This window comes from Nicotiana tabacum, chromosome 14, assembly GCF_000715075.1.
Source record: "Nicotiana tabacum cultivar K326 chromosome 14, ASM71507v2, whole genome shotgun sequence".
Classification (NCBI taxonomy): Eukaryota; Viridiplantae; Streptophyta; class Magnoliopsida; order Solanales; family Solanaceae; genus Nicotiana; species Nicotiana tabacum.
In genome coordinates, this window is record NC_134093.1 from 98,714,979 (window position 1) to 98,722,884 (window position 7,906).

A 7,906-nucleotide genomic window follows, 5' to 3' on the forward strand; every position below is an offset into this window, starting at 1 on the left:
TAAGTCTGATAACTTAGTAGGAGTAGTATTATTCGAAAACCCACATAGCTTAAAAATACTATTGATATCATATATCGTGCATTCTTTTTTGTTTTTTCCTGAAGTTTCAAGCATTTTGTGTTATTGAAGGAGCAAAAAGATATTTGAAACCAAGTCATCATTTTTCTTGAATTAAATTCTATTATTATAACTTTCAAGTGTTATTATCATCTCATTTTATTCTTACTTCATAGTTATATATTGTCTTTTATTCATTTATTAGAATTTAAATATGCCAGGAAAAATATGAATCAAGTTGTTCAAAACTAAAATAAAAGAGTTAAAAACTATTTTAATATTGTCCAAAATATTTTTAGGAGAGATCGATTATAAAAATTTATTAATAATTTTGTATCTCAAAATATTAGAATATATATATATATATATATATATATATATATATATATATATATATATATATATATATATATATATATATATATATATATATTAGGGGCCTCTTATCTAACATTGGCTTTAGGCCACAAATACTGTTAAGCCGCCCCTGTTAACCTCGCAATATAAAATGTACCCCCATTACCCCCTATGTATTATCCTGGCTCCTACCACCAGCAGTTTAGTGCATAAAATATTCTACATTCACGCACGGACCGGAAAATAGTTGTACCTTAGGGAAATTTGATGTAGACAACCTACCTTAACTCAAGAATTAGTGACTGCTTTCACGGGTTCGAACTCGTGACCTATAGATTATACAGAGATAACTTCACCATTGTTATTTATATTATATTAAAAACCATTTACCAATCAAAGCCTTACTGCAACTGGAAGAGTTACTTTCATGTAAGATTACAGATTCAAGTCGTGAAAATAACTTTGTATAAAAACATGCATGCAAAGCACTTTTACATACAATATATTCAATGTGATTCGTCCCTTCTCCAAACCCTACACACGAAAGTCTAAGTAAATCGAGCTGGCCTTTTATTAAATATAAAAGAAAACCCATTCAATGGTCCAGTCTAGTATTTTTAGGTGGGGTGACAAAAGTAGGGCATAGTACCAATGGAATAAAGAACAAAAGAGACTGAATGCCCTTATACGAGACTAATCCCTAAACAAAACCTATTTAGTTCCTTTGTTCCCACACAATCCATGTGCCTTTGTTTTTCTACTTCCCCCATAAATACTCCCCTTTCTTCCAATTCTTCCTCGCACAACTCAAAAAACAAAATGTCACGACCTAAAAATCCCTCTGAGAAGTGATGATGACACCTAATATCTAAAACTAGGTAAGCCTAACACATACTAATCACTAATAAAATTTAACTAACTTAACTACAATAAATTAAATAATTTATGTAACAACATAGTCAACCAACCTCAGTTACAAAATTCCAAAACCGATATTACAAGTCACAAGCCTTTCTAAGAGTAACTATAAATAAGAAGTACATCATTGTGCCGGAATAATAGGAAACAATGGAAATAAATTACAACAAAAAGTGACTTCGGGGCCTGCGAACGTCGAACATATATACCTTGAAGTTTCCAGCAGCGCAGACATAAGTCTTCAACCAATTCGATCATAAGTACCTGGATCTGCACAAAAATGTACAGAAGCGTAGCATGAGTACACCATAGCAGTACCCAATAAGTATTAAGCCGAATCTCGGTAGAGTAGTGACGAAGTCAAGTCAAGATACCTACCGGACATGAAACACCCGTGCAGGATATGACATGAAACTAACAAGAAAGAAATATCAATATGAGGCCAAATACAGAAAGATTTCAAATCACAATCAACAATAAAAATAAGGGGAGCACGAAAGGCAATGAGAACATCCAAGTAATTACACAATAACATAGTCGGGGTACAGAAGCAATGTGAATGTGTTCAGGTAAGGGAAACCGATGACAGCTCAGTCAATCAAATCATTCTAAATGCACGGATTTCAATAAGAATTACCCCGAGTATCACATCTTGTAATCTCAGATTTTAAGTCATAACTTCCAAACCTTACACACATGGCACCTTGTGCCCATATTTTTTCAAATCAGTTTCGCACAGCAAAATCCACGTGCTACCATGTATCTTGTACCCGTATTAGATATTACTTTAAAATATTCAGGAGATTTAATCTCATACATTAAAGCAAAATAACAACATAGTATAAAATAGTAAATCAATTGAGAAAAATGAGTTTATTTTTGAAATTATTTGGGTGAAGGAAATAATATTTTCAATTAAAATAAAGTATCTGGTAAGTTACTGATTGAATATAGAATTTATTAAATTAAAAAATAATAACACTTCCTTTTCAAGTAAGGTAGAAACATCAGATAGGGTAAGGAGATTAACTTGATAAATCGATTAAAGTGAAATATGACGACTATTAAAAATAGTAAAGTACCGAATGAAATGACGAGTGCTAAATTAAGAGTCACATAAGGTAAACATGTTATTAATTCTTTTATTTAAAACCACTATGTTACTAACAACTCAGAAGGATATGAGAAAATGACTCAGCATAGTAAATTTATCTTTAAAATCAATTCAGCAAAATAATAGTGAGGAAAAAAAAACACGAAGTGACGGCGAGGCATAAAATCAATGAAAAACAACTCAATCCTCAAAAACTAGTAAAAACCAGTACTACCAAATCCACAGAGTCTCGTACGAAAGAACCAAAGCCAACACAATATAACAAGGAATACAAAACATATAAACTGTTGCGGCACGCAACCCGTCCCATCGTACAACACTATCCACCCTTATCCCACCATGTAAATATCAATAATAATAACTAAATATATGTTGCAGCGCGCAACCCAACCCCACCATATAATCAGAGTCAATTTCATAATTCACCCGTATTTCACCATATCAATCCACCCTTATTTCACATGTAGCGGCGCGCAACCCGATCCCACCGTATCAATATGAATTCTCCCTTATTCCACCTGTTGCAGCGTCCAACCCAATCCATAATAATTTAAATCAACACAAATAATTCAATAACTCAATTTACAGGAATTTCTACAATCAAGGGTATGAGTACACGGCAATAAAGGAATTATGTAAAAATCAAAGGAATACAAAAAACTTACAAAAATGACAAGACAAGTAAGGCACATGATAACTAAGATGTGCAATCACAACAATTAGTACAGGTAGCAGATAAGCACAGAGTCATAGAAGGAACTCAACAATTAAGAGGTCACGATACAATAAGGAAGGCAACATCTTCAACTAAAGCATAAGAGTGCAAAATATCAAGTAAAGGCACGGGAAGTATATAGATGCTCGAAACCGGTCAATTACCACATATAGGCCGTGTACCCACTCGCCACCTCGCGCACACGACTTTCACATACCACAAATAACATAATTATCTCAAACCTAAGGGGTAGTTTCCCTCACAAAATGTTAGGCAAGATACTTAACTTTACGAAGTTAGGTAGATACTCTAAAATGGCATTCTCGCGTGAAACGACTTCCAGACGGCTCAAATCTAGCAAATATAATTTTATAAAATAATTAAAATCCATAGAAAACAATTTCGAATAATAAGACGTCGACTTTTTAATTTTACACTAAAAAGTCAACTCAAAAATCAACCTCGGGCCCACACCTCGGAATCCGATAAAAAATTACGAAATTCGAACACCCATTTCGATACGAGTCCAACCATACCAAAATTTCTCAAATCCGATCACAACTTAACCTTCAAATCCTCAACTTAAAACCTATGAAGTTTCTACAATTTTTCTCAAATTTTCAACTCAAATCACTAATTAAATGATGAAAATGACAATAAAATCGTGAAATATAGCCAAAACCGAGTTAGAATCACTTACCCCGATGAATTACTTGAAAAACCTACGAAACATTGCCACAAACAGAGTTCTATAGGTCCAAAAATAAAAAATGAGATGAAACCCTCATTTATATGGTACCACATCTGATCTCCCAAAGTGTTGACTACATATTTTGTTTTGTGGTCCACACTTCAGAGTTCCGCGGCCGCGATCCAAATTGTGCGGCCTCACTTCAGCACTTTGCACTATCAGGATTTAGTAAATTAACCATAATATTTGGTACAAATATTAAAATGATGAATGATTTAACTTTCTGGAAACTAGACTCAAAGAGCTACAACTTTCATGCTTGGATCATCTCCAAATTTCTTATAAATTAAAAGATATAAGCTTTCGAAATCAGACCATCAAACCTGCGGATTTCCCCTGCTGCGGTCCGCACTTTTCCTCTGCGGTTCGCACATTTTCCACTGCGGTCCGCACATGAGGCTTTGCCTCTTCACTCCAAAATGTGCCCTCCGTATTTCAACTGCTCCAGAACATCATCAAAGTGTCGAAATGCCCAAACTTGTTCAAAACTCACCCGAAACACACCTAAGATCACCGGGACCCCATCCAAACATACCAACAAGTCCTAAAATATGATACGAACTTACTCAAAGCTTCAAATCACAAACTACAACATCAAGATGACGAATCGCACCTCAAATCAAACCTATTAAAACTATGAACATCCGACTTCCAAAACTAATGCCGATTCATACCAAAATAAATTCGATTGACTTTAAATTTTGCACACAAGTCATAAATGACATGACAGACCTATTTCAACTTCCGGAATTAGAATCTGAATCAGATATCAATAAAGTCAACTCTCGGTAAAACTTACGAATATTTCTAACATTCAAATTTCTAATTTTTGCCGAAATGCATCAAGTTAACCTACGGACTCCAAATCCAAATCCTGACGCACGCCTAACACCAAAATTACCATACGAAACTATTTAAATCATCGAAACAACATTCCTGGGTCGTCTACATAAAAGTCAAACTTCGACCAACTCTTACCGCTTAAGTTTCAAAAAACAAGAATCCTTCTTCCAGATTGATCCCAAATCATCCGAAACCCGAACTCCACCGTACACGCAAGTCATAATACATAATACAAAGTTGTTCGAGACCTTAAGCCACTGAACGGGACGCTAATTGCCAAAACGACCAGTCGGGTCATTACATTCTCCCCCACTTAAACATACGTTCATCCTCGAACGTGCCAGGATCATTCCAGAGCCATCAAATCACTGTGTGACCTTACCATACACATACATGGGAGTGATCCCACGTCACCCTAACCCATGGAAGCTTGACCACACGACATAACTGAAGATCATTATTTTGACCTCATCCCATAAACCTTAAAACCAATTTTCCAACGTTCGAAATTCCTTACAACACTCGAACTTCACATTCACACACTGTATAAGCCAGTACGAGCTGAATCGAGCTGCAACCCCAACCCAGGATACAATCACATGATGTTCCACACAACTCCGATGCCTGGGCAATAACTTTTTACCGCCATAGCTGCCTAATAACAATCTGGATACCAGTAATACACTTCATATCGAATAAAACCTTATTCCGGAGCTCCACAATGTTGTCCATGATAAAAGAAACATGAAGAAACTCATAACCACCCATGAAATCAACAAGCCAAGAAGCTCTCTCGTCTGTTAAGGGCCATTACCCAATTTTGAGCGTAAATAGCATCATCCCTCCAAACACTCCTCATTTTGATACGATAATGCAACTCCCAAGTCTAGAAATCTCATCTTAGCCAATACAAGCAGCCCAACTAATAACTCATCACGGAACCACATGGATTCTCTCCCAACACTGTCTGTACACCCAACCAACAATATCTTAGATAGGCAACAAAAATAGAAAGAAAGCAAGACACGAGGACTATCTAGAAAATACAATAGATACAACAACAAAATTATAGTTTCATTAACTCATCCCACAGAGGGAAAACAAAACACCAAATAAACACAAGGAAGGGTATTCTCCATAACATCCATTGTGGCTGTCACACCTCTTTTTTCCCGCAACCCTATTGCGAGGTTGAGTTAGAAGAGTTTTTCCAATTGAAGTGACGTTTTGAAAAGGGATTATTTATTATTTAGAGTCACCACTTGGAATTGAATTTTGGTGTTCCAAGTCACCTTTCATTTGAATCCCTTATCAAAAGGAAGGTTTGACTCATAATTTATGGTCTACGAAAACAGAAGACTGAGTAAGGAATTCTGTTGACCGAGGGAAAGGTGTGAGGCAACCCTCGAGTCCCGTGGTTCTAGCACGATCGCTTTTATTGACTTATATCAAGCTTAAATCAATTTTTGGCTATTCTTGTATTTTTATTGGTTATGGTTTGTCTATCTATTACCACTTAATTTATTATATTTTATTAATTATTTTGACCTAGATGCAGTATGAACACAAGGTATTTATTTGAAAATGAATGCTAAACCATGGTACGACATATACACATGGTCAAAATATAATTATTTTAAATTTAAAGGCATCGAGACGCAGGAATGCGCACATGACCCTTTTATTACTTAAGCATATCAATCTAAGGTTCATGTATGAACACATGAGCTAATATTTAAAGTTCTTCTAAAACTTACTAGCATATTTTGGAGTTACTTTGATAGCTATTAATTTACAAGAGATGGGATAACTTATTCGTGTTCATTTATCTTTTAATTAGCCCATAAATATGCTGGAGGTCTTAAATGCAATTATAGTCTGACATCCACCATGGCCCAACATAATCTCCTATATTTTACTACTAACCAATTTATGAAACTAGATTAAAATCTATTGAATGAATAAAATAGATATGAACAGAACAAGTTAGTCACTGAAGGATAGGAGATTAAAATGGATCTAAGGTACGACAAAATGGAAAACCCAATAATTTGTGGAATGAATTCCTTCCTAGCTTAATTTCCATTAATTACCTCTAGAAGACAAGTTTAATACTAAAAAGAATAATTCATGCAGTAAACAAGAAAAGCAGAAATATTAATACAAGTTGATCAATGAGGTTAATCATATGAACTTTCAAAAAAAAAAAAAAGACAACGAACCAATCTTGAAACATATTCGACAGAAGACATATCAAACTAAGCATACTCGGATGTAAACTCAATTATATGCCAACCCAATTATATCAGACTCAAAAATTAAATCGAAACAAAAGTGACCCAAAACATTAATGAGACAATAAATAGAAAGAAAAATGAACCATGGTATAGATGATTGTAAACTAAATTTTAAACCTAGTTTCACGAGCTTTATATAACTAATCAAGCACGTATTTGAAAGCTTCAATAGACAGAGACTATAAAAATTGTTACCTCAACGAAGTAAACTTTCTTCAATATTGATAAGGCAAGACTTGTACAGGAGTATCTTTCAATTAGCAAAAGTTAAACTTATCAAAAGAAGCGGACAAGAACCTTTGTCGCAAAACTTGAACGGCAATCTCGTCTTTTAAACAGAACCGAAAATAACTCGAATCACCTTGACACACCTTATCGAGAGGAGGACTGTGGTGGTTTATGGAGATGGAAAACCGCTTTTAATAGCTGAAAACAGTGGTGAAAAAGGAATGAAGGAGATGGTTAAAGAAGGAGCAAAAGTGACGTTAATGGTATCAAAGAGATGGTTGTTTAGTGCTGATTTTTATTTTCAGATTCCCTTCTTTCTCATTTTCTCTCAATCTCGTTTTTTCCTCTGTTCCCAGTTTTTTCTTCTTCTCTTTTATGTAATGTGTGTGTATTATATGTAGATGTATGGGTGAAGGAAGTTAATGTGTTGGCGTGTGTGCGCGTGAAAGAGTGGGGGACATGGGGATTGGGGCTTGAGTGTGTGCATTGGTGTAGAGTGACGTGAGGGGTGGGGGAAGTTGGGATTGATCAGATTTTTTAAAGTAAAAATCAGATTTCAAACTTTATCACTTTAACGTGATTTTACTTTATTTTTGAATTTTTTTTTTGTCCTTTATTTTAAAAGT

At 34.8% G+C, this 7,906-nt stretch overlaps 1 long non-coding RNA gene across 2 annotated transcripts; it reads right to left on the reverse strand.

Annotated features, from left to right (window-relative positions):
- Window positions 1-1,321: 1,321 nt before the first annotated feature.
- Window positions 1,322-7,689, reverse strand: LOC107830357 (uncharacterized). Of its 2 annotated transcripts, XR_001658132.2 has the most exons (3): window positions 7,248-7,689; window positions 1,711-5,722; window positions 1,322-1,602 (listed from the first exon to the last, which is right to left on the reverse strand). It is a non-coding gene; the product is annotated as an uncharacterized LOC107830357 (long non-coding RNA). The 2 variants fall into 2 exon arrangements; XR_012698806.1 differs by lacking the exon at window positions 1,711-5,722.
- Between the last annotated feature and the right edge of the window lie 217 nt (window positions 7,690-7,906).